General features: G+C 42.0%; 1 long non-coding RNA gene across 1 annotated transcript; it reads left to right on the top strand.

Moving 5' to 3' along the window:
• The first annotated feature begins 7,211 nt into the window (after positions 1 to 7,211).
• LOC311629694 lies at positions 7,212 to 8,984 on the top strand. The gene is made up of 2 exons (XR_014796239.1): positions 7,212 to 7,292; positions 8,409 to 8,984. It is a non-coding gene; the product is annotated as an uncharacterized lncRNA (long non-coding RNA).
• Positions 8,985 to 26,450: the final 17,466 nt, after the last annotated feature.

Here is a 26,450-nt window from a genome sequence, read left to right as displayed (position 1 = left end):
TTGCACTAAGGTTTCCAGGAATTGAATAGGAAAAAAAAAAAAAAAAAAAAGTCTGGAAAAAAAATGACACAGAGAGAGACTCCTAAAATAGGGCCTTCCCTGCCTTTTGGCGAATAGGTCACAAGATTGCAGTTTTGAACAATCTCACAATTAATTCCTGAGCTATGCAGTCCAATTAGAACAAATGCCTCCTTTCTGGTTTAATTAGAGATGAGGACGCGCCTGTGATCTTATTTGTATAAAATACGTGCTCATTGAGTTAGGCTTGGACCAGGTTCAGCTTGTTAGAAGTGCCGTGAAAAGGGAACTTTTCTCTCACTGTCTCTGGCCCCTTTAACCCCTTGCAGGCCCAGGATGAACTTCTTAGATACAAAGTCTGTAAAGAGTATTTTGTGGAAACCTGGTGAACTTAAAAGCGGGGATGTGTTTATTGAAACTGTTGATATAAACCTGTCCATTCTCTCACCTTCACACACTCAGCATCTTCCCGCCTTGTCCCCACGCCACTGTAGGTGGGAACTCAAGTCGCCAGTCGAACGAAGGCCACTCTAGTGTGGAAAGAACAGGCTTCTGTGTGATGTGTTCCTTCAAGTGTCACTACTCGGAGTGTGAGCTGTGGGCAGGCAGCAGCTGGGTGACCCAGGAGCTCATTGGAACGCAGAATCTTGGTGTCCCCACCCCAGACTTATATGCATGCATACAAGTCCTTCTGTTGATCTCTCCCCCTGAGGAGAATCTGTGTTTCATCAAGATTCTCAGGTGATTCAGCAAACGATGAAGATTTTACTTTTAAAAATAAAGGGTCTTTGGGAGCTCCTGAGAATGCCACTTCACTTGAAGAGAAGCTGGTCCCTGATCCCCTCTCTACAACAGGGGATTGCCACTTGGACCATCCCCAAACTCTTCACTGAAGACTCAGATGTATCCCGTCCTGCCTAATCCCAAAAGGACCCAAGTCATGGGGCAGCCTCTCCCAGCCTCGGAGCCTCGGGCCTGCTACCCACCCCTTGAGCATGTCACTGAGCCCTGCTGCATGTTGGAACCCCTGCTGGCTCTCTGGCTGCAGGAAGAAAGGATTATTGCCCCGAGGGCCTCCCACTTTTCGGGACTGAATGATGTTGGAGGGAGAGATTCATCCAGCCAGGCCAATGTGTCAAAACTGAGCAGAAGTGGCAGAAACCCAGAGGCATTGACAACAGGGTGAGCAGGAGATTCAGGAGCGGAACGTGATGCCCAGTGTTGGTTATGAGGCAACAAGAACACAAAGCACATGCTGCCCAATGGCTTCTGGAAATTCCTGGACCACCATATCAAGTTGCGTGAAGTGCTGCTGATGTGCTACAAATCTCGCTGTGCGGAGATTTCTTATCATATCTCCTCCGGGACTGCAAAGCCAATGTCAAAAGAGCAGCCCAGCCAGCCATCGGAGAAACAAATTTACAAACAATTTAGGGATATTTTCTAAGAGGGTTGAGTAAATTCACATCAGAGACAGAACTCTGGTAAAAACTATGTTCCCTATCAAATTCACAAGCGGGGGTGGTGGGGGGCCAGCCCAGCCAAGCCCCAAGAACAAGAGAGTGTGAAAAGTGACTCCTTGTGCTCAAGATGCAGCCACTTGTTGGATCTTGAGGGCCCTGCTCTCAGCCAGTTTGCTCACATTCCTAGGAGACGGCTGGCTTCGGCATCCATGTAATCCTCGCCAGAATGGGAAGCCCCCAAGCTAGGTAGAAGACAAAATATTTTCGTCATTTGATATGATAAAGCGTGTGGCTCTTGAGTAAGAAGTACTGGCATGACCGTGGGCGAGTTCTGTCTTATCCCATCCACTCCGTCTCTAGTGGGGAAAAGTCTCCACTAGCCAGGACAGCAGAGGGGAACTCGGGGTGGCCTGGGAGGGGCAGAGCCGTGCCCTTTCTTTGTGCACCATCTGTGGCCTTGACTTTCATAGGCGTGGATTCTGCCACCTGTTCAGTGGAGGTTTTTTTGGTGTGTGTGTGTGTGTGTGTGTGTGTGTGTGTGTGTGTGTGTTCTGCAGATCAGCGTGCCTTCTCCTTCATCCCCTTAGAAGTACCCAGATGGGGACTGCTGGTGGTGGTGTACTAAGACCCAAAAAGAGAGAGCCTGCATGCCAGCAAGGCCTGCAGATGGATGGCTGAAAACATTTGTTTCACAGGCCCGGCACTATAAATAGGATGTGGATCGGCAAGAAGGCAGCAGCTCGCATGGGTGGCCTCATCTTCATGGCCGAGGTATTTCCCAGAAGCAGGCACCCCCGGGGCTGGCTCTGGATCCAATGAAGCTGCAAAGTTGTCACTGCAGCATGGCTCGCAGCTGCCCCCACCGCCGCCGCCGGAAGTCCTTTCCCTCGCTATTCAACACACATCTGCCATGGGATCCAGAAACTTCCATGAGAGGCTTGGGGCTCTTACCCATTGAAGTTTCCAGTGCATGGAAAATCCTGACTCGTGTGTGTGTGTGTGTGTGTGTGTGTGTGTGTGTGTGTGTGTAGTAAGTCCCAACCAGTGGGCTTTCTGCTCCCATCAGTAATGAAAGCAGGGGTTCTTGGTCGTGTCACAAGTGCGTGCTGTGGGAGTTCTCACTTGTGCCCTCAGGGGAGGAGGGGAAGTTCCTTCCTGCTTGTGGGAAACACTGAACACTTGGAGCCGTGGCAGTAAGGATGCAAAGGGGCCTGCAGGCTGGGGATTTCTGTGGTGGGTGACCAGGATTGCAGTGGACACTGGCTGTGGGTGCTGAGGAAGGAGAAAGGGTAAGGCCTGCCTCCTGCTTGCAGCCCATGTGGGTCAGCCGGAGGCCCAGGTGAGAAGGGGGATGGGGAAGAGGGTAGGAAGACAGTGGTTATTCAGCCCAGCAGCTCATAAACTGGCCAGCGGAAACAAAATAAGCGTGGAAACAGCATTTGTCCGAGACAGAACGCTAGCTCAGCATGGCGGTCTGGAAGCTGGTTATAATAAAACTTCCACATGGTTGGAAAGGAACCACGAGCCTCCTTCGCTGTGCTCCCCAAACATTTGTTTCCCATCCCCATTTAGAAACAAATGAAGGCCCTGTGTGGGGTTCTCTGCCATCCGCGATCTCAGTCAAACCTCACAAAAGGGGAAATCAAGGTTCAGAAAGGTGAACAGAGTAGGATTGCAAATCCAGATCTTTGGTGGCATTGCCTGGGCACTAACAGAATTTCCCAATCCTGCTCTTCTTGGGAATAATAGAAATACACCTTTTTAAAAAAACGTTCTTTAAGTTGATTTTTAGAGAAAGAGGGAGGGAGAGGGAGAGGAAAAGAAACATCGACATGAGAGGGAAATATCAATTGGCCACCTCCTGCACACCCCTATTGGGGATTGAGCCCGCAACCTGGGCCTGTTCCCTGACCAGGAATCCAACAGGCCTCCTTTTGGTGCATGGTATGACGCCCAACCAACTGAGCCACACTGGCCAGGGCTAATGGAGATATTCTTAATGACAAAGGGGTTTCCCCTCCTCTGTGGCCAAAATGCCCAGTACTTATTCTGGGAAGTAAAACACTCTACCTCATTTGTTTCCTATGGTCTTATGAGTCAGCTATCATTACCCCAGCTCTACAGCAATCAGAGAGAAGTCATTCAAAGGCACCCGGCAAGCCAGGACTAAGCAAACCTGGTGCCAGGGGCCATGCTCTGGTCCCCTGCTATATACAGCTTCCCTACTGGAAAGAAGGCCCCACCGACTCCCTGCCCCTGCTCTGCCCAGGAGAGGAGGTGGGCTGCATCCATGCAACAGTGCCCATTGCTCATTACTCCCAGGCCTCCCAGGCCTCCCAGTGATTAAGCCCTTAGAACTTCGTCCCAGCCCTGGGTGACATCATTGCATAATTAAGGTGACTGTGGTGCCCAACTGCATGCACCAAACAAAGGTCCCTTGTTAGAATTTATCATCTGAACTCCCCTTGTGCAAGACTGAGCTCCCGCTAGTAATTAAGGAAGACGGTCTAACCTGGCTGAATGAAGCAGGGCTGGGCCAAAGTGGCAGAAGAGGAGACCCACTGTCAGCTCTTAATTTGGCATGGTAATGAGGGTGCCCATAAAAGATAATAAGGGCTAGGCTTAGCCTGGAAAGAGGAGAGTTCAACACTAATCAGAAGCCTCCCTATTCTGTAATTTTCTTGCCAAAGTAGCTAAATAGATTTTTTTGGGGGGGGTCTCCTTTTATTTCTCAGCTGATCTTTCAATGGAACTGTGACTGAGGGGGTCACATGCCTTGAAGTTGATCACTGTCTACTCAGAGCATCATGTGAAGGCACATAGATTCCGTAGCCCACACCACAAAGGTTTAAACCCAGCTCTGCCACTTCCTAGCTCTGGGTGACTTTGGGCCAGCGCTTAAACTCCCAGTTCCTCTGTTACTTTATCCATAAAATGGTAATAACGATGCTAAGACCTACTTCATACTGGTGTTGTAAGGATGAAAGCAAGTACACGTTAAAGGCTGCTGACAGTGCCTAGTGTATAACCACTCTGTGTTGGTTACCATTACTTTGACCACTTTGCTAACAACATCTTTGTACACTTGTATAGTATCTTGCTGAGCAGATGTTCAATAAATGTCCCTTCTCTCTGAGAGACTTTCAGTGTTCTCACCACAAAGACAAAATGGTAATTATATAACGTGATGGAGGTGTTAGCTAATGCTATGGTGGTAATCACTTTAAAATATAGAAATGTATCAAAGCAACACATGCTACACCTTAAACTTCTACAATGTTATATGTTAATTATCCTATATAATAAAAGCATAGTATGCAAATTGGCCCCTTGACCGGGAATTTGTCTGGGAGTTCGGTTAGGGGGCAGGGCTGGCCGGGGAAGAGAGGGAGGCCCCAGTAGTGGTGGGAGCGGGGGAGGGAGGGAAAGAGTACCTGGCCAGCAGCTGGCAGATGCTAGGGACCCTACCAGTGCACGAATTTTATGTACTGGACCTCTAGTATTCAACAAAGCTGGAAAAAATAATGTGTTCCTTCATTATGTTGTCTCTGTTCTCCTCTTCTCCCTCTTTGTCCCTATCTTCCCCGAAATAGTGACTCCATTTCTACTGTCATACACAGGCTAACGTGATTACAATGAGGAAGGAAGATGGCAATGGTTAATTTCCGTGTTCACACCTTCCCAAAGTTGAGGGGTTCCCTTTCACACTCTGCATTTATATTTACCTTTTCTATGATAATTTTTGAATTCTTTTGAATTTTAGCTATTCATTTTTTTTTCAGTTTTTGTGACTTCTAAAATCTTTTACAAGCCATTTATTAATTCACCAAAATTCTAGCAATTTGACAATTCTTTGATTAACTTTTCCAATAGCAGTAACATTTATTTGTTATAATTTTTAATTATTTATATAATCATGAGACTTTGTATTGGATGATAAAGTTTTGATAGCTTTTGGAGATCCACAAAATTATTATTTGTCTAATTTTTAATTCTCTTCAGAGCAGATATTTAAGGAATTATTAAAAAACATTTTGGGGTTTGAGCTTCTATGGACATTCACTGTTGTAGAAACATGTGTTTTAACATTTTCATGTAAGGTTAATAACCTGTTCTCCCTCTCTCTCTCTCTCTTTCTCTCTCTCTCTCTCTCTCACACACACACACACACACAGTGAAGATAGGAAATTGGTCATTTGGTAACATCATCCTAAGAAGAATTCACTCCACCTTGCCTCCTTATTCTGTGATGAAAGAATTCTCTACTTGCCTGTCTGTGACTTGAGAGGAGTTTAAGCAGAAACATAATAAATGACTAATTGTTAGGTGTAGAGGCCCACTCCTAATAAATTAATAGAAGGCAGGCTAGGGGATTATCTCTGATTAAGTATCCATAGTGAAGTGTAAGATATGTATAGGAAAGTACAAGTCATGAATGTACAACAGAATATAACTTACATCCAGGCCAGGACATAAAAAATAACCAGCCTTCCCCAAAAGCTCTTGTTCCTCCTCCCAGGTAACATGCTATGCCCCTTCCCCCAACCCCCCTCCCCAAAGAAGTCACTGTCCTGGCTTCTGTCACAATAGATCAGTTCTGCCTTTATTTGCATATTTTCAAATTTATATAAATAGAATCCTATATATGAACTACATAGGGTGGGATGCTTTTGCTTACCATAATGTTTGTGAGATCTGTTCTTGCTGTGTGTAGTTCTTTTGTTCTCCCTGTATAATATTCCCCATAGGAACACCTTACAATTTATCATTCTATTCTATTGTTGATGACCATTTGGACTATTTTCAATTTGGGGCTATTACAAAGATGGTTGCTATGTACCTTCCAGTACATGTGTTTTGGTAAAGATACAGTATATATATATTTGTTTAAAATGTTTTGGAGATGTCTTCAAAGTTTTAACTGACTGACTTTTTTCATTTGACTTCATACCAATTTGTCAGCTATATCTGGGAGTGGATTTACTGGAGTATAATGCATGAACATAGTCAGCTTTATTCACCGAACATTTTGCTCGAATGTCCATCTGGATTATTTGTTCCCATGTCACTGGATATAGGACCAGTTAACTCCTCCAACCCAGAGCATAACATGTCAATGTGGTCAGAGCAGACCCTCCACAGGGTCCCAGGTGGCTATGGTAAAGAAACCAAGCCATTGCCTGTGAGTGCCCATAGGTTATGGGTGGGGCACCAAGGCAGCTGTCATCCCTAAGTTATAAAATAATGGTTAAATAGCCACAACTCCCAAAATATAGGAATGGCAACTATTGGCGAAGAGTCAGAGCAAAAAAAAAAAAAAAAAAAAGGGGACCGTTTTAGGGAACTTTCCTCATGACATTTCCAGCTGACAGCTGTAGTAGGCAGTTGATGTCCTCATGGACCTCCCGCATTTTCCCACTCTTTGCCTGGCTCCCACAGCTGGAACAGCTGGGCTGTATCCCGGGCCAAGCTGTCTGCAAAACCATGGCATGGCCAAGGCGTGCCTTGGGCGAAGCAGACAGGGGGTCCCCCAGCTGTCATGATTTCATGTGAACCCTCCCCACTTCAAGCAGCAGGATTACTCCGAGGGCGTCGCTTTCATATTTCCCCTTCACTCAAAGGGAAGCCACTCCTCCCCTCTGCGAAGCATGTGGGTGACCATTTCCGCTCTTGGAAACATCTGGGAATCCTGGCTCCAGGCGTGGTCAGCCTTTCCTTATTTTGCCGTGAGTTCTCCCAGGGCGCAGAGTAGGGCTCCTCGGAGCTTCCTGGGCACGCTGCCTGGTGACGTGGAGAATGGCACAAGTGCAGGTAAAGTTAACCAATGTGATCAGGAGCACTGCAGCCCCGCAGCCCAAACCCAGTCTCGGGAAGCCCATGTTAGGGGAGAGCATGAGAATGGGGTGGGAATGGGGTGGGAATGAGGTGGGAACTCTGACTCGAAACTCTCCGGAGTTTGGCTTGAATGCAAATGTCATCATTTCACTCAGCGCACACGAATGTCTCAGCAAAGTTCCTGTTTCAGACATTCTTGAATTTGCCAATTTATATTTTACGTTTTTGAACACTCCTCTGGAATAATCTGTCAATTAACATATACCAGATTCCCTTTCTTTTTTTTTCTGTTAGCAAAACCCTACAAAAATGTTTCCCAAACCCATCAGTTCCCCCGAGTTTTCCGGTAATCACAAGCAGGCCTTCCCACGCGTTGGCCGACTGCGGTGTTCCCTCACCTCCCGCCGGCCCCGCAGGCCTGAGTGCTCCCCGAGGATCGGCTTTCCGCCGCGCGCTGGCCATGAGCCAGGATGGGGAGGGCCGGGTACAACCGTCCACCTGACAAGGTGGGCTTCTTTGTTTTTTTCAAAAAGAGCAAATTGATTCTGGGTTGTTCTCCTCTTTCATTCTTACAAACAGTAATGTGGTTATAAGAATGAAAGAGGAGGAGAACAGCAACAAAAAAAGTACTGCAGCGTGGAAGCTGGGATGACGTGGCAAAAACACTGGCTTGGGAGCTCATTCGAAATGCTAATCAATAGCATTGTGACCTTGAACAAGTCCCTCAATATTGCCAACTTCAGGCTCTTCCTCATCTATAAAATTGGACCACATTCCAGCTCTAAAATTCTTAAGAGCACATACATTTTCCAAATTCACAACTATGGATATCCTCATACACTTTTGATAAAAACAAACAAACAAACAAACAAACAATACTTTATGTGAAAACGGGTACTTGTTAGTGGATGGGTAACTCAGTAGTTCATAAAAGGCAACTGCACAGGGTTGATGATGTCATCTCTCGAATTTAATAACTATACGTTTTTATAAAATGTTCTATGAACTGTATCAACAATACCTTGAAGCATAATGGACTGTCCTTTTGAATCAACATTTAAACATCTTTCTCCCCATTCTTTCCGGTGTCAGAATAACAACCTCAATTCATGATGAACCTTAACCTCTCGTGTATCACAAATTCACACACCAGCCCTTGGGAGTGCCACTCTTCTGTCTCTTCCGCTGATGAAGAAACCGAGCTGTGGAGGGGTGACAGTCCTTGGCCAAGGTCACACAGCTGGGAAGCAGCAGTGCTGGGATCTGAAACCGGAGCCCGTGTCAGTCTGTTCAGCGGTGGCGGCAGCATCCCGGTGATGCTGAGGGAGATGCTCTTGAAAACAATGCCTTTTCTCTCAACAATACTTGGCTTCTTTCCAACAGGCTCGCCACTGTGAAATGGACTTTGGGAAACACCGTGGCATGCTTGAGAGGCTGTCTTTGTCTTTGGGAGAACTCTCGGAGGACAGGCCGTGTGAATTATGGGTGAGCTTATTCCCAACAAGAAGGAAGGCTCCAGTGTGTGGGGGCTCGGGGACACCTGTCAGAGAAAACACAGACCAGCTTGTCTGGATGCCTGTGATGGCATTTCCCCCAAAGAAGTCATTTTGTTGGGGCTCTTTCACTCTAAGGTTTAAGCTTTATTAAATCTTATAAATGGGTACACTGGTCTGGCTTCTATCTTTTTGCATTGGGCTTTCCAAGATGCCAAGAACAGATTTTGCAACGTCACCAGATCAGTGAAGGGTTTTCTCACTAAGCTCAAGTTTTCATGGTTTCATCTAAAGCTAGAAACATAATTAAGCAATTCCGAAATGACCATCAGTCACCAAATGCTATTCTCAGCCCCTCCTGTGGCAAGGAAAGAATGATGCAGCTTGCCAAGTCTCAAATCCATGCCACGGGGCCAGGCCGAAACTAGGTCCCGATTCAGTGCTTTTTCTTGTTTATTTGTGATGGGGACTTCTGCTTCTAGGAAGGTCCCATTAAAAAATTATATATATATATATATATATATATATATATATATATATATATATATATATATCTCAGAAGACATCAAAAAGTTCTGGCAAAACAACATCTTGATGATTGAAGTGTAAATATGTCAGAGACATATGGTTTCTATTATTCCTGAAATAACACACGGGTTTAAAAATCAAGGGGGAAAAGTGTTTGGTAAAACACATCGAGAACTTGGCTAAATGCTTTTTAAAGACCAGTTCTGAAGCCTGAAGGGGAAAGCACCCCAGGGAACAAATCCAGGCAACTCTGCCCCTTCCTCCTTTGGGATGGCTTTTGTGTTGCCTCCAGAGCACTGATTTATCTGTTGCCTCAAGAAATATATCTGGCTGCCGAAGCCGGTTTGGCTCAGTGGATAGAGCATCGGCCTGCGGACTGAAGGGTCCCGGGTTCGATTCTGGTCAAGGGCATGTACCTTGGTTGAGGGCACATCCCCAGTAGGGCGTGTGCAAGAGGCAGCTGATCAATAATTCTCTCTCATCGATGTTTCTAACTCTTTATCCCTCTCTCTTCCTCTCTGTAAAAAATCAATAAAATATATTTTAAAAAATGTATATATGGTTATGTCTTGGTGGACAAGTCTGGGCCCTGACTCTATCTCTTTTGTTTGCTAGCAATGTTAGTTTTTGGCAAGTCAGTGCACCTGAAAAATGGGAAAAGAATATGTCTCGTAGGATTGTGGTGAGCATTTGGGCTATTGCATGTCCACTGTCTGGCACATAGTAGATGCTTAATAAGAGACAGCTTTTAAAATTATTATTGCTCACTTGAAAAGTGGCGATGAATGGATAGATAAAGGATTCTGGGATCAAACTGGTTTCTCGAGTGTGAGAGATCCATGGGATCACATAAGGTCCTCTATTCATCTCCCAACCAGAGACATGCTGCTAACCAGAAGGTAACAAGAGCAAGCCTCAATGGGTCATAATAAAGCCGGGCTCCACTGATCAACTCCCTCAGGCACCTATTCCATTTAAAGGCACACTTTTAAATGGCTTTTACTAGTCATTTTACCTGATAACATTTGGATTTCATTTTTTTAACCAATACATTTTTAAACTGCTTTTTTGAGTTAGGATTGACTTACACAAAACTGCATATGTTTAAAGTATACAAGTTGATGGGTTTATACAATTATGAAACCATCCCAAAATCTACCTCTCACTTCTAAAAGTGTTCACCTTCCCTCTTAGGTTTCCCTTCATTCCTCATCCCCAGGCAACCACTGAAGTTCTTTCTGTTACTGTAGGTGTTTGCCTTTTCTATAAATTTAGAAATTTATATTAATGGAATAATAAAATATTTATTCTTTTTTTGTCTAGCTCCTTTCACCCAGCATTGTATTTTGAGATTCATTCTGTCATTGTGTGCATCAATAGCTTATTAATTTTTATTGCTGAATAGTATTCCATTATATAGATAGACGACAATTTGTTTATCCATTTGCTGCTGATGGCCCTCGGGATTGTTTACAGCTTTTTGTTCATTTGTTTTTATTTGCTTACTATTACAAATGAAGCTGCTATGAACATTTGTGTATAAATCTTTGTGTTTTCTTTTCTCATGGTAAGCACCAAAGACTAGACTGGCTGAATATATATATATATATATATATATATATATATATATATATATATGTGTGTGTGTGTGTGTGTGTATATATATATATATATATATATATATATATATATATATTTTATTGCTTTCAGAGAAAAAGGGAGAGGGAGAGATAAAAACATCAATGACGAGAGAGAATCATTGATCGGCTGCCTCCTTCATGCTCCACACTGGGGTTTGAGCTTGCAACCTGGGCATGTACCCTGACTGGGAATTGAACCGTGACCTCCTGGTTCATAGATTGACACTCAACCACTGAGCCATGATGGCTGGGCTTGTTAGGTATATTTCTAACTTTTAGACTGCCAAACTATTTTCTAAACTATTTTTGGATTCTCAGTAGCAGCATATGTATTACAGTTTTAGTTGCTATACACCCTTGCCCACCTTTATGAATTTTATACATTCTAATAGGCATATTGTGGTATTTCATTGTGAGCTACCATCTGCATTTTCCTAGTGAGTAATGAGGTTTGGCTATTTTTTTGTGTATGTTTACTTACTATTCCTGTCTTATTTGGTGAAGTAGGTGCTCAACACTTGCTCATTTTTTTTTAACTTGGGTTATTTGTTATCTTATTATTGAGTTTTCGTATTCTTTTTATATTCCATGCGTATTTCCTTAATCAGATGTATGATTTGAAAATATTTCCATTCAATCTGTAGCTTGTCTTTTTATTTTCTTAACTAGAGGCCCAGTGCATGAAACTCGTGCACTGGTAGGGTCCCTAGCGGCTGGTAGTGGCCATCTGGGTAATCTCTTCCTTCCCCCGGCTGCCGGGCCTCCTTCCCTTCTCCTAGCCAGCCCTGCCTCCTGGTCAAACTCCCAGAAGAACTCCTGGTTGAGGGAACAATGTGCATATTATGCTTTTATTATATAGAAAAATGTCTTTTAAAGAGCAAAAAATTCTTAGTTTTAGTGAAGCTCAACATATCAAATTTTATGGATTGTACTTTTGGTGTTGTATCTAAGTAACCTTTGCCTAAATCCAAAGTCACAAAGGTTTTCTTCCATGTGTTTTTACAGAAGCTTTATAGTTTTAAGTTTTACATCTAGGCCCATAATCTATTTTGAGTTAACTTTTGTATATGGTGTAAGATTTGGTTCAAGCTTTTTTGTTTGTTTGTTTTGCATGTGGCTCATTGTCCCAGCATCCCTTGTTTTAAAAGACTATTCTTCCTCCACTGAACTGCCTTAGTGTCTTTGGGAAAATCAGTTGCTCATGTATGCTGAGGTCTATTTCTGAACTCTCTATTTCGCTCTGCTAATATATTTGCTTATTTTGACACCAATACCACATTGTCTTGATTATTATGGCTTTATAGTAACTCTTCATGTCAGGCAGTGTGATTATTCCAACTCTGCGTGTGTGTTTTTTAAAAATTGTTTTGGTTCTTTGATGTCATTTGCATCTCTGTGTGAATAATAGACTCACACGGAATAGCATATACCAGAGAGTCTGTCAGAGAGCCTCCGATAACTGGGAACTGCCCACAGGGAGCTTTTTGTGCCTGGCTTGGAGAATGTCTGCGTTGACGACGTGTTGGGACTCTTCATATCAGCAATTCTGTGACCGCTTTGTTTGCTGTTTTCTCGTTGCGTTTGTCCTTGTTCTTTCAGCTCCAATTAGGAAGGGGAGAGAGGAGGCTGCATGCTGCCAGCTTAGCCCTATAAATATTTGTTCGGTGTTTATGACAGATGTTTTCCTGTTTTGAAGGAATCTGACCTTCATTAAAAATTTGGAATTTTTTTAATGTGATGCCAAAACATCAGAAACAACAGCCAGAATTGCCGGTGACTTTCATATATTTAAAGACCCAAATTCTTACTGGAACAAACCAGTAATTATCACAACTACTAGTATTTGTTGGGAATGTAGTCAGAGGGTAGGAAGTAACCAGGGTTCCTCTTTCTTTGCTCTAATCACCTCCGTACTCCACATTCTGCAAGATGGGCCACTTAATAGGCTCACTTCATAAACCAACAATGCAGCTTTTCCTGACATCCAGTGAAGCGTTCTTCCTGATGTTTGGAACACCAATTAACCCACAGACAAATCACCTGAAATACCATTAAGGCGATATAAATGTGTGACACATGAAAAACTGCATAAAGATATCATGGAAAAGTATAATACAAATTTTAGAGTTTTCTCATTGGCCATGCTCGGTCCCTTAACCGAAGGGTGAAGCCACTTGGATGTCCCTTAGGTGCATCAGCTTCTTTTAGGCTAAAACACATGGGCTCAGATTTACCTACTTAGCTGACACCTGGGATCTTTAGAATTGTTGGGATTGTATTCACCATGACTTCTCATTAAAAAAACAAAACACAAAAACAACAACAAAAACAACCCATGATATTAATATTATTCAGAGTTCCCAGAACCTAGAACATGCAAACTGTAGAAACCACAATAGAAGTTACTTATCTCATAGGTTCAGAGGAAGAGAGCCAGGCTGCTGTGACAAGGACCTGCCCAGGTGGCACTCATTATGGCTGTTTATCATTGGTCAGGCCCAGAGCTCAGGGTCTCAGTTCTGTTATCAGCATTCTGAGAAGGGACCCAGTCATAGTGGTGGGCTCATAAGAACCATGTGGATAAGAATGAGTCATCATATCAGAATGCCGGCTTTTTGGTTTACATTTTAAAAAAGGAAGGCATTCAACTCAAAGTCTTAATGGCCAATCTTTGGTTGGTAATCAAGGGAAGAAAAAGAAATATCAAATGTGAATAAGGAATAATGCAGTGAACCTAATTATCTCTGCAACATTGGTTTAGAAATAGCTATAGTTCAGGCTGCCCTTCCTGGGTGCAATGATTGGGCTAGTGTTGTTAAGTTTTCCCTGGGGCTCCTTATTTTCTATTTCCCCAGAAGGCAGCACCCTTTTTGGTTGCCATATTCTTCCGTTAGGACATTAATGCTTCTGTCAGGTTACAGGGCGGTTTTATCTTGCTTGAGAGTCATTCTCTCAAGGGCCTGTGAGCATCCCTGCTATGATCCAGTGTGTGTCCATGTGAGTGTTTTAATCTCAAAGGATGATATTATATCCTTACTTCCTATCTTACAGACACTAACATCACCAATTCCAGACAGAGATACTTTATGCTCTTTTACTGCACATATCTGCACATTACCTCTAAGGACGCCAACAATGAACTAATATTCAGTGTTGGTACAAGTTCTGACGAGTCCTGCAAGTGACAGGCACGGATCCAAAGGAAACATCTAGAGAAACTCACATCTCTGCTCAAAGGAACATGTACTGTGTACATTGCAACAGAGTTTGTTATAACAAAAATTGAAAACAACTTACATATCCACCCAAAGGAGAATGCATAAAACTGTTGTCCCATATCCAGACAAAGAAAAGTAACAGTGAAAATAAGTCATTCAGCTCTATGTAGCAATATGGATACATCTAGGAATATTTAGAATATTAATGCTGAGCAAGAAAAGTAAGTCACAGAAAGGCATATATGATAGAAGACCATTTCTGCATTTTTAAATCTCTCAGAACAATACAATAATTAGTTTATGAAGATTATATACCTATGGTTACAAGAAAACTTGTGAGAAAAGTATACTCAATAGTTTCTCAGGATTGTGGTTTCTTCTGGGAAACTAAGAAAAAGTATAAGATCAGGGTGGGCTAAAAATGGCAATTCAACTCTATCTACAAAGTTTTATTTCTTAAAAAGATTTGCTGAAATGTAAAGATTATTAATAGTTATATAAATCCAGGTGCAAGACAGAGGTTGCTTCTATAGTTGCTTCTCTATGTTCTCTCTTTTAAAAATATTTCCATAATAAAATTTTAAAAAAGAAAAATAAATTTATATTTCCTGATATGGAAAAATTGATCACAGAAAAGTAAGTATTGTCTGATACATTTATAAAAAACATGAATATAGAAAAGTATATTCATATATATCTATACACATGGATAAGGTCTACATGAGGAATCACTAAGTTGTTATTCCTACTTACCTCTGGAAAGAGAGTAGAATTGGGTGAGGGGTGTGGTAAAGGTCTACTTTTACTTTTTTTTTTTTTAACTCTAATTTTATCAAATAAATCATGTGTTTATGTATTACTTCATGATTTAAAAATTAAAATAAAATGCAAATTCCTGTTTCTTTAATGAAAACAAAGAACAATGGCAATGCATAATGTTCCATAGTCCCCAGGCCTGAACCTCTTTGAGAATTCCAGGAATTTACTCAAACCCAATCTTCACCAGGACATGGAGACATCTATTTCTCACTCCCAAGACCCTTAAGTAAAGAACAAGGTAACATTGTGCCATTGGCTATTTTAGGGGTGGAGGAAGGTTGAAAAGACTATGAAGCCAACTAGGAACAAACCAATCAGAGCACAGAAGAATACTGGAGGAGACACTGGTTTAGGGTCAATTAGTGTCCTGAAGCCACCTGAAGGCATCTGGTCCCAGTGGCTGAGTCCAGTGTTCTTGCAGAATTTCAGAAGTTTGCTAAACCCCATGAGGTTGAAAGACTATATTCTTGTAACATGGGGTGTTCTCTGACTTTTCTTCTCTCTCTTAGTTTTTAAACCCTAGGGTTCATTATCTCACCCATCCCTCTGGTAAGATCCCAACCTCAGTTTCCTGTGCTCCTGGCCCCCACGTAGAGTGGGGCTGACATAGGATCTCAAGCTCCAGAACTGAAGGTCCTATTGTTTCCACTACACTTAGTTGGGGTTCAACACTGCTCTGCATGCCCCCATGTTACTCATGCCATTGTGCTCCCCCACCCTCTGTAGTGGTTATTCAAACTTTTGTTACACCCTTCAAATCTTACCCTTACAGGTGCCCTGAACTCCTTCACAGGGAGAAGAAAAGTCATCAGCCAAGCACCCCTTGGAGTTCCAGAAGTACCTTATATCCCATCTGCACGGTGTCTGCATGCTCTCCACCTCTCCTGCCATGGTCAACCCTCCCTCTACTCCTAGTCAAGCCTACCCATCTCCCCAAGCTACCAGCCATCTCTCCTCTCACCTGAGTCTCCAGCATTTCCCTCGCTGCTTCCAGCAGCATTTAAACACACTCAATTCTCTTCATCTTTGCCAAGGGAGCCTCCTTTAACCTCATTCACCTCCGTCTGGAAGATCTTCATCTTCACAGCCAGACTTTCTGTACCACACTAGATTCTCTCCCCAGTTTGTCTTGTTCAGCTTCCTCTTAATGTGTGCACTTCCATCCTACTGCTTGCACTGGTCAGAAACCATGGTCTTATAGCCCAGGACCCCTTGTGTCACCAATTCTTCTCTCCAGGCATCTTTTCAACCTCCCTTAGCCTCTTCCAAAGGAAACTCCATCCTTGACCATGAGGAATCATCTTTGAAGGTACAAAGTGGGTCCTGGATTAATTATTGAGATTGATGCGATACCCAGAGGCCGTTCAGTCACCAACACTGAGAGCTTGGAGTGGTTTCCGCATTAGCTACCTCAGAAACAAGCTCACCTAAAAGAAGATGACTTAATTTTCTACTGAAGACTATTATCATAAAAAGAAAGCCTGAATTCTGCCTTTGGACATGATGTTAACCATCTTCCTTATGAAATGATATTGTCATTATTGTTCTGAGGAACACTGAGTCTCTCCTGAGCCCATACCAAGTGATTCTCAAATATAAACCCTTATAGAAGGCTTCTCTGAGATGACAATTGAAACTTGCATGGCAATTCTGGTCTAATTAATTGGTTACAAGTCTAGCTCCTCTGTCAGATTGCGAGTGGGACCATCTCTTCACACCATTGTCTCTTCAAGCATTGGCAATCATTCCAGATCATCATTAAGGTGATGGGGGAGAGGGGACTTACTACAAGTTACCCAATAATTAAAGCTTGTGATTGAATAAATCTGGTTTCAGATCCCACCTCCATTACTAACAAATTGTGTAATCTGAACAAGGAACTAATTTCCCCAAGTCTCAGATTTCTCATTTGTAAATTAAGAAAGAAATAATTCCTACTTTAGAAGTTGGTGTAAAGGTGTTTGGTCCATAGTAAATGTCTGAAAAATAATACCTATCATTAACTATTATGTCTATTATCACTAGTAGGTACACAATTAGGCTAGGGCCAATATATAATCTTGTGATAGGGCCTTTAGTTTCCCTGTGTGGGGCAAATGACCGTTTCTTCACAGGTTTTAGTTGAGGAATCCCATAATTGCCCCATAGGCTGAAATCCTGTCATACATCAATTGAATCTGTGTTATCTGATCATGTAGTGAAGCTTTAGCATAACCAATCTCTATGCCTTCCAACTGCAAATTGTTCTGTGGAAGAAAAAAATGTGTCTTGGTTGACAGTTCTTGGGCCATGTAATAAGAGACCTCAGTCAGCTCCAGTGGGGGCCAGGGAGGGTGGTTGGGGATATGGGATTTAAAGGATCCCAGGATGAACAGAAACATCATCTGGAGAACAAATTTCTGTCCTCCCACTGATTTTCTTTCCTTTCCTTTTCTTTTATTTCTTTTTGTTTTTTTTGTTTTGTTTTTTTGTTTGTTTGTTTTTCGTATGTGGGAGAGAATTAAAAAAATAAAGGAGAAAAGAAAAAAAAAAAAGTGAATTCCCCTTGAAGGTTCTCCAGAAGCAAATCCCCTAATTTGGGGTTGGGATGGGATCACATTTCGCTCATCATTAAGCCAGTGGTGGTGGTGAGACAACAATGGTTCCCAAGGGTAGAGCAAACGTGAGGCACATGGTCATGGTCTGCAAAAAGAAATAATGCCCTAGAGTTGAGAGAAATGCTAGTAGATTGTTTCCCAGGGTGTTCAATTTTGCAGATTAAGAAAAATGAAAAAAAAAAAATTGTGCACTAAAGAAGTCTTTTCCATTTCTTTAAATGTTTTTATGAAAATTTAAAACAATTACTATTTATTCTCACTATTGTTTAACAAAAGAAATAACATTTTAACACCAAAAAATGAAGCAAGAATAATTCTTAGATTGAAGGAAAATCCTTTTCAGGAAATGAACATTGTAGTTTCAATCTTATAGGTCTTTTCCTCTTTCTCTACATCCATTTACCCACCTATCCATTCTTTCTTCCTACTTTTTTCCTTCCTTCCTTCCTTCCTTCCTTCCTTCCTTCCTCCCTCCCTCCCTCCCTCCCTCCTTTTCTTCCTTTCTTCCTTCCTTTCTTTTTTCCTTCTTTTCATCCATCCATATAGCCATCCATTCATCTTTTCCCATTCTTATCTAGTTACTTAAGTACTGTATGTCTACTTAAATATTTATCTATACAATACTCACTACTTTTTCTTATTTTGCTGTGTACCTCTCATTATAAATGAGCAGCACCTCAGAGGATTTGAGAACCATGCCTTGGAGGTTTTAGCTCAAAGATGAATATTCTGAAACATAGGAGTTAAGTGGTGAGCGAGTCTCTTGAAGTTACACAGCTAATGGCAGGTCAGAGCTAAGGCAGATTCTCAGAGTCCCAGTCTTGCAGCCAAGTGCTAAATCATCACTGTCATCATCATCATCATCAAAGGGCACAGTCAGCGTTCAGGTATCTGCTGCAATAAGATGCTAGTCCTTGGGTCAGCACCCAGAAACTCAGGATAGCCATTTTAGGCATGCTTTCTTGTTACCTCCCACTCCTGCCTTCACCGATCTCTCGTTCCTTTCCCTGACCTGGCCTCGCCAGGATTGGCTCTGTTGGTTTCAGGGAGCTACCACATTTCCAGGGTCTTGTCCCAAGTACAAGAGGTAGGCAGTGCTTGCTGCTTCCTTTCTCTCATCCTTAGAGACACCGAGTCCTCTAAACTCTATTTCATTTATTAGTCCTTCAAGGACCCACTGTCTCTCAGTCCTTCATCACTTCATTGTCAGGACTGTTGTAGCAGTTCACTCATTGGTCTTTCTAGCTCTAGATACCCCCCCCCCCCCGCCCCAACTTCCTACCCCCTCCATTCGCTAACCTACTCTTTAAGACAAAACATCAAAAACAATAGCAACAAGAATATAATAGAAGCAGCAGCAACCTGCAGTGACTTCCTGCTGCTTCCACCAACAGAATCTTTCCCACCCTCCTCCCTGAGCACCATGTCTAAGCCTCACCAGGTACTGGCCTTTCCAGGCAATGCGCTTCTGGCCTTCGATCATGCCATTCCTTCTGCCTGCAATGCCCTTCCTCTCATTTTCTGCTTTACAAGCTCCCACACCCCATTGAAGCTCAATTCAGTCCTAGCCTGTTTGGCTCAGTGGATAGAGCATCAGCCTGTGGACTGAAGGGTCCCAGATTCGATTCTGGTCAAGGGCACATGCCCAGGTTGTGGCTCAATCCCCAGTAGGCAGAATGCAGGAGACAGCCCCCAATGATTCTCTCTCATCATTGATGTTTCTTTCTCTCTCTTCCTCTCTCTTCCTATCTGAAATCAATAAAAATATATTTTAAATAGAAAAAGCTCATTTCAAATGTCACCTCATTTGTTTCCTCTTCAGAAAAATTAGTTTCTCCCTCTCCTATGTCCTTAGCACATTTCGACCTTTGAGTGAATCTTATGGGATATCATCGTGGGTCATGTATCCTTCCCTACAATAAATTCTGAGCTCATTGAAGGTGATTTTGGGGGTCTTCTCTATCACTGCATCCTTCCCAGTATCTAGGTCTGAGCCTGGCTCCAAGTGTCCACTTGACTAAAACTGGTTGAATAAATGAATAAAGGTCTAATATCATCTTTTTCACAAAGTACAAAAACCTGGGAGGATCTATACACCAGATTCAAAGTCTAGGTGTTTGAGAATTGAGTAGGAACAGATTTAAAATGAGAAATTTGGTTTGGCATGTGGAGGGATATTTTTTAGGCTGGAGCTTTCCTTCTGGAAATGAAGCAACTTCTCAAAACATTCACTTAGAGTTATTACGAGGTTAAAAGATTCAGAGACAATCCACCTTAATCTACACCTGTGTTTGATAAAATGAAAATTAATAACTAACAATGAACAAGCTAGATTTTTATATCAAAAGCCATTTGTTTTTCTTTTCAAATAAGTGTGATGCCATCCAACAGAGTGACCATACTGGTGGAGAGATCCCGAGGAATGCAGTTTCAGGAGGTGAGGCAGGACTCTACATCCATAAATTACTGATTAGATCCCATCAGATTACATCATGAGCAACTTTTGTATATACTGCATTTAACGATCAAAATCAAACAGAGCAATGGAAAGTGCTGGAAGATCTAGGGTCCACTCTGAGCTCTGGTAACTGATATCTAGGTTTGGTCAGGTCACTCAAATTCCTGTAGTTTCATTGTCCTCTGTAAAATGGAAATAATGACAGCTCATCCCTCACAGGATTATTTTGAAAACATAATAACATACGTAACCTAATTAGCTAGGACCTGCAACAGACTGGGGACTCAATAAATGTGATATTAATTGCCATTTGGAACAGGTAAGACAACTTGGGTGTAAGTCACGTGGAAACATCTGAAGGTCATAGTGACCTTGAGTTGAATTAAATAACAATGTAGGCAAGAAGGAAGTGCAACTCACCAGGCCTGGCCTGTGCATTTCTCCCTCATAAGGTGGGATTCTGCATATATTTCTTTTCATCATCTGCCAGCCAGAGGGAAAGAAACCAGCACAGGATCAGAGGCAAAGGAGATGGTGATGCCACAGATGTGGACAGCCTGAGTCTCCGAGTCACTGGGTGGAAGGCTGGCTGCTTATCTGTTATGAGAGCAAGAAACTAACTTCTCCCACGTTCAGCCAAGACTTGGCGTGGTTGGTCATCGCTGTCAGCCTGCCTTGACCACAGCGGTTTTGAAGATATCACTGCTATCATGTTTTGCACTTATCAGATCTTTAATGAAGTATTTATTTCCTGTTTTGATATTTGAGTTCCAAAAAAACAAGAAGAAACTGGAGAGAGATGAGAGAAAATTAGTAAACACATTGGGGGGGAAAAAAAAAAAGATGAAAACCTTGTCCCTATGGAGACTTAATTTAGGAAAAAGGACTGAGGGCAATTTTATTACACAAATCTCTTCCCATTCTGGGCACCTGTTCTGAGTCTGTGCCGGTGGTTCTCAGCCCCAGCTGCACATTAGCATCACTTGGAAGCTTTTCTTTTTAATTATGTATTTGTTTATTTAATTTATTGATTTAGGTATTACACATGTAATTGGCCTCCCCCCACACCTCCTTGTTTATTCTCCCACCCCCTTAGAGTCTGTGTCCATTGGTTATGCTTATATGCATGCATACAAGTCGCCATGATCACTTGGAAGCTTTTAAAACTATATGCTACCCAGGCTCCACTTTTAATTCAATTATAAACGCTGATGGTTCTAAAATAGTGTGCACTTTTGAGAACCATTGATTTGTGCAAACCATAGGCACTTCTTTTTTATGACTTAGATCATCAGAGTCAGAATATTGAATGAACATTTGCTTGGAGAATCAGAGACACTAGGAAACTCCTTGGCAGAAGGGAATAGTGGAAAGGTTTCAGTTTGGGAGTCAGACCAGTTGATTCATTGCTTGAAGCCAGGTTTGCTTTCTTGCTCGCCAGCAGATGATCCTGAGGAAGTTACTTTACTGCTTTTAACCCTCTGCTTCCTTGGTTATAAAATAGGGATCCTATGTATCGCCTACAGGGTTGTAAGGAGAAAAATGAGCTAAAGTCTGTACAGCTGGAAACAGAGTAGATGCTCAACAAATGGTAGTTATTATCATTCTCAGTACTTTATAAACACAGAATGCCAAATTTACACGTGTCTCATTAAATCCGAGAAAGAGGATATCCCGGAAAGATTCTGGACAATAAGTAATCGTAAATGGTAATCACCTAAACAATAGCCATTATGGTAATTTTAGGGTAGATTGAGTACTGTTGATGTTATCTTAATTGAGTGTGTTATTTTTATTGCTTTACTTTAATGAGTATAAACATATTTATAAGTATCACTGGGGACATTGGTCTACACACCACGCTTCTGACTTCAGTTGCCTTCAGTTGAGAAGCACATGCAGCACTTTCTTTTCATAAAGGAATAGCTTTTAAGATGAGTTTAAACTGAATCAGTCAGCCCTTTTTAAGCAGGTCTCTGAAAAATACGGTGCTAGATTCTGACGAGGATCCCAAAGAGGATGGTGACTCTGACCCTGTGCTCCGGGAGCTTGCACACTCTGGGGTCGGTCCTGTAGTTGATGCTCTGGTTGTGGCTTCATGTCTTCACAGAATGGCAGCCAACAGGGTGAGTCTGTATGCGATCAGTGCCAAAGGAGAAGCGCAGCACGCAGGTGTGGCCAACGTTAGAGAAAGAGGTGTTCATTTTGGTTTTGATGAGTAGAGAGCTTACCCAAAGGAAACAGCCCAGGGTTCACACGTATGCAGCTTGGTCAGGGGGCCTAGGGAGATCCCACGCTGGGAAGAAAGCCTGTGAAGGAATGGTCCATGTGTGTCTGTAGGAGAGCAAGCGGATCAGTTTGTTAACAGAGTAGGGAGGGTTAACATAGAAGATACAATAGGAGATGAGCTGCTCAGGCACCGAGGCCAGCTCACCGGGGATATTAAATTCCAGACATTTTCTTTGCCACATGCCATATTTTAAAAGTTTTTGCAAGATCCTATCTTGTTTCATTTCTTCCTTTGTGTCCCCATTCCATACTCCCATTCTGCCACCTCTCTTCCACCTTATACAATCAATCAAAAGTATTTGAGGTGTGTTTTAAAATTTTATATGTTTCTATAAAACAGGACTTACTTTATAGAAGGTATTTTAAATTCCTGAACATGTTATTGTGTTATATTACACATTCTGACTCATATTTTTTTCACTCAGTTACCATCTTAAAGTTTAATCTATGTTGCTACATGTGCATCAAAGTTATTACTTTCAAATGATGGAGAGTATCCCATGCTCTGTACCCACCACATTTCACCATCCACTCACCCATTGATGGATGCCTGGCTTGGCTCTGCTTCCTCGTCACAACCTTCTTACATGACCTGTGTGAGACCGTGTTTGGAATATATACCCCCGGAAATTAATGGCTGGGTCATGAGTGTGTAGCTACTTGATTTAAGTCAGTCGTGCCAGATTTCCTTCTAGAATGGCTGCCCCAACCTATCCTCCTTCATCAGGACGTGATCTACACTAACATTTGGTGACATCCAGCCTTCTAATAGTTGTCCATCGAATAGTTGTCAAGCGATATAAAATTGTTGTTTTATTTGGCTCTTTCTGATCAATAGTGAATTAGAATACCTAGAGAATAATATGCATAATAGCCTTTTGAGGTTCCTCTTTTGTAAATTAATTGTCTATATTCATACTCTTATCATCTTTTTTAGGTTGCAATCTTTTTTTCTGAAAAAACAAAACAAAACAAAAAGACCCCAAAACATCCTCTTTGTGTCCTTTAAGATAGCTCTTTGTTACTCAAAGAGCAGTCTTTCATCCAGCAGTATCAACATTATATGTTAGAAATGCCGAATCTCAGGCCCCACCAGACTTACTAAATTAGAACCTGCATTTTGACAAGCTCCTCACGAGTCATATGTACAATAAAGCTTGAGAAACATTGGTCTCTATCTGTGCTGCCCAAAATGGTAGCCACTAGCTTATTTAAATTAAAATTAGAATTAATAATTTAATTTAAAATGTAGTTCTTCAACCACCTGAGCCACATGTGGCTGATGGCTCTTGCATTGGACAATGCAGATATAGAAAATTATCATGATTCCAATTGAACAACACTAGAAGTTATTTTAAAAATTCCCTGCAAGTATATTACATTGGGAATACTTTCTTTAATTTGTTTCCCCGCTCTAATCTGAGGTGAGAAGAAGCCTGAGGAATAGGGGAGAGAATTAATGAATTGGATTTGGTATTTGGTGGTGAGCTCATGAGTTGAAGGGAAACAACAGTAAGTGTGAGTGACCAATGAGGAATATTTTCTACATCCAGATAGGAAGCCACAAATAGTTCAACTAAGGTAGGGGTGCTGGGCAATCATGTGTTGGCCTGGACTCTTCCAAAATTCCAAAGGATTTGCATATCCTTTATATGATTTAATCTCACCACAAAGCTATGGGGAAGGATAGAAATTATTTTCCCTGTTTTTCATAGACCAACCAGGGATGCTGAGGTGGTCATTTGTTTTAGGAATAGAAAGAAAGGAAAAGCTATTCTGCTTGTCTATGTGGACTTAAATGCATAAATCAGGGATTGTGGGTGGATAGAAGGAAAACCTCTCAACAGGAGAGTAAAAGTGTTGGGTGGACAACTGAATGAAGCTGTGGAATTCCTTTATGGCCAATAGAAGAGCAACAGTAGGATGAATGGGGAAGAATATATATTGAGCACTTACTATAAGCTTGGCCTGTGCTAGGTACTCTACTCACCTGGTTATTCTTAACTCAGTTCTGGGAGGGTCCTAGTCAATCCCCACCCCACCAAGGCTCACGGGCTCTAAAGCTCTGAGTGGCTATAAGTGCTATGCCTTTCCCACTGAGCTGTGAATTCTAGATGTTTTTGAAGATCATCTGATGACATGGGTCTGGTCCGGATAATCTCTATAACTCCCTTCCATGTCTAAACTTGAGTGTGTTGAGCTCAGAAAGGAATTCAGTTGGAATGAGATAAAACACAGGGATCTAAGCCTTTGAAAGGGTCATCAGCTGGCGAGCCCTTTTTATAGCACTTCTCTCAGAGCTGCCTGGATGGAAAGCAGATTGCGCATTTTGTCATCATGTGGCATTGTCATTCTGGAGGCCCATGGTGCTCCCACCAGCACACTCAGCATGGTCATGCAACTCTCCCTTAGCCTCAAAACATGGTGCCTTTGAAAACAGATGCGTGTGAATTGTACCACCAGATAGTTAGGACCACAGGGGACATTTTGAATCTTAATTTTTTAAGCTACTATAGGGCATGATGTCATGTGAAACTTGTCTTAAAGATTGAATGCAAGTCCACAGGAAGGCTCCCTTTCTATCAACAGAGCTTTAGCCACAGGACAGAAAGTGTGCAGAAGCCAAGAACCATGTGATAGTGAAGTGGACAATTCATCAAGTTGGGAGGAGCCACTTGCTAACTGAGAGTTCTTTGGGTAAAAATTTGCCAAAGGGAAGGAAGAAGATTCAGGGGGCTAATGAGGGATACCACAATGTAGTGAGTCCAAAAAAAGTATTCCTTATGCAAGCTTTTAGTTTTGAACCCACCCTGCTCACAAATGCACAGGCAGCAGAATGGCCATACACCTCAACAAAGTTCAACTCTTCTAAGAAAGTGCATGAGAAATTTGATCAATGGAAACCTTTATCATCTCAATTCTGCCTTCCCACTCCTGTCATCAGATACTCATGCTTGGTGATATTTATAATACATTTCATGAAAGGGTTGGAAACACATTTGCAATAAAGTGTAAATGGCTAATAAAATGTCAATACCTTGGCATAGTTCATATTAGGGACAGAGATCAAAGCATAGACTGGATTTTTATTCAATATTGAACTAGAGTTTTTATGAGTATTTATTATGTGCAAGCTTTGAGCTAGAGTTTGTGGGGAAGATGCTAAAAATGAATAAATCAAGGTCCCATCTTCTAGGATTTCACAGAGTGGTAAAGGATGGGGATGGGGTAATAAGCATAAATTACTCTAGCAAGATAGAAGAAGTTAGGTAAAAACTAAATGCTGTGAGTAATTTACTAATGAGAAAACTTAATTCTAATGGGAGGCTGGGGAGGGTAATCTGAGTATACCTTGAAAGATACTGAAGGTTTAAATATGCAGAATTTCAATATGCATACTGAAGCTATTCCAGGCAAAGAGAACAACCTGAATGCTGTTTAGTAAAAGAAAGGGGCAAATATGTGTGGAATAGGGAATATGGGTAATCCCCATTACCACCATAGAGAGGATATGAGATAAGGCAGAGAAAGTGGAGGAAAGGTTAGATAGGGATTATGTAAGTGAGAGTCAGAATATCCAGCTAAAGCTTTGTTCTGTGTATTTCAGAGAGTCACATGAGTATTTGAGCCGAAAGGGATGAATTATTTTCCAGATGAATTTTAGGCCTGAAAGTCAGGGGGCATTTTTGGGAGGTGAAACCGGGTGCATATATCAGGATTGAGCCCTAAAAGCACATTATATTAGATATTGTTCAGCTAAATATGTTTTAGGATCTACAAATAGTGGATCAAACATCAAGATATGATGAAGAGCTATGTCAGTTATAGAGCACAGATAAAGGCACCTCATGAATTTAGACAGGAGAAAGTGTTTAGTTAAATGGGGGATCAACGTGTCTGTGTGGGTCACGGGAGAAACAGATATTTTTTCTTACTTTCTAGATCCCTTTCATACCCCAAAGAGTCCAGATGCCTATTTTTAGGGGCCTCTTTGTCTTAAGAGAACAGTTGAAAGACAATGTGAATGTGACTAGGGAGGTATGCATGAGGAGAAGCCAAGTGTTTGCAGTTGGGATATGCTGATTATGTTAG

This window comes from Pipistrellus hanaki, assembly GCF_964339955.1.
Source record: "Pipistrellus hanaki genome assembly, chromosome: 11".
Lineage (NCBI taxonomy): Eukaryota > Metazoa > Chordata > Mammalia > Chiroptera > Vespertilionidae > Pipistrellus > Pipistrellus hanaki.
This window is presented reverse-complemented; position numbering and strand designations above follow the sequence as displayed.